Raw genomic sequence first — 1358 nt, forward strand, 5'->3', positions numbered from 1 at the left:
CACGTGCCACGTAAAAAGTTATGTACTCTTCGGTGACGAGGAACCACTTTGTAGACGGCTTGAATGGGTAATGAAGAAAAACTTAATATAAATTTAACATAACAGCAAATGTACAACGTTTCGACAAGGTTTTGTCATCTTCAGGTAATGAAGAAAAACTTTAATATACCTGATGATGACAAAACCTTGTCGAAACGTTGTACATTTGCCGTTATTTTAAACTTGTATTAAAGGTTTTCTTCATTACCCATTCAAGCCGTTTCCAGCCATTATTAATTATGTACTCTGTAGGGAACAACACAGCATGGCATATGAACATCAAAAGCAAGAAATAAATATATTTATTACTCTCAATTTTGGTTTACTCTTGAAACAGGACACTTTCGTGGACCCTGCTGAAGTACATCTAGTAAAGTATTTTGAAAGTGGATTTTCTCCTACAGTGGATCTGAATACAAAGGAAATTCCTAATTCCGATATGTAACTGTCATATTTTTTGTTTGGTCAAAGAATAGAAATTATTTTCAAGCCCAGAAGATTAACAAGCTTCACAGTTTATAGCGGAATGAGTAACCAATAATTCGTTCACATCTTTGGATATCTCATAGATATAGAAAACCAAAAATATCTAAGCTATTTTCACTTTTTCTCTAGACATTACAAAACGTTTAAAATATCAATTATAACTTCAATGTTTTAAAACAATCTTCGTAAAGAACTAAAAAAATACTTATATCATTAGTCTATTGATTGCCAAACTAACCCTCTTGGGGAAACTTTAAACTGGGTTTCTTATGTCCTAAAGAACTTGGAACTTCTGCTTTCTGCTGTTAAAGCATTTTCTTCACACAACTATGTCACAATAAAAACTAAGGAAAACTTAGATTTTGACATGAATGTTACTCTTCACAATACTGTCAAAAAGTTTTTCTTGTCATATTGCGTATATTTTTGAAACATTATGTTAAATTATAAAATTAAGTAAATATAAGCTAAATTTCCTTATCTTCATCATTTCCTCGTTTAACCCAGAGGTTTAAAGGTACATTTCCAGCAAGATTGAACATCAGTTAATATGATTTACATTATTTTTGTATGGAATAAACAAAAAATCCCCAGTAAAGTAAGTTCACAAAAGGTAGAAACTCAATTTTAAAACATTTGCATTTGATTGTTTATGTAGCGATTCATTCTGTCACCATTAAGATACAACAATAGAATGGCCTTTGTGGTAATGATATTCTAGTATATTCAGGTAAACCTGAGTTAACTTTAGAAAAAAGGGATAGGCTCACTTAATAACTGTAGGTTCAACGAGATATTTATGAAATACTTCTAACTGAACTGGTGAGTAAAAG

This window comes from Limulus polyphemus, unplaced genomic scaffold (assembly GCF_000517525.1).
Source record: "Limulus polyphemus unplaced genomic scaffold, Limulus_polyphemus-2.1.2 Scaffold4875, whole genome shotgun sequence".
Taxonomy (NCBI): domain Eukaryota; kingdom Metazoa; phylum Arthropoda; class Merostomata; order Xiphosura; family Limulidae; genus Limulus; species Limulus polyphemus.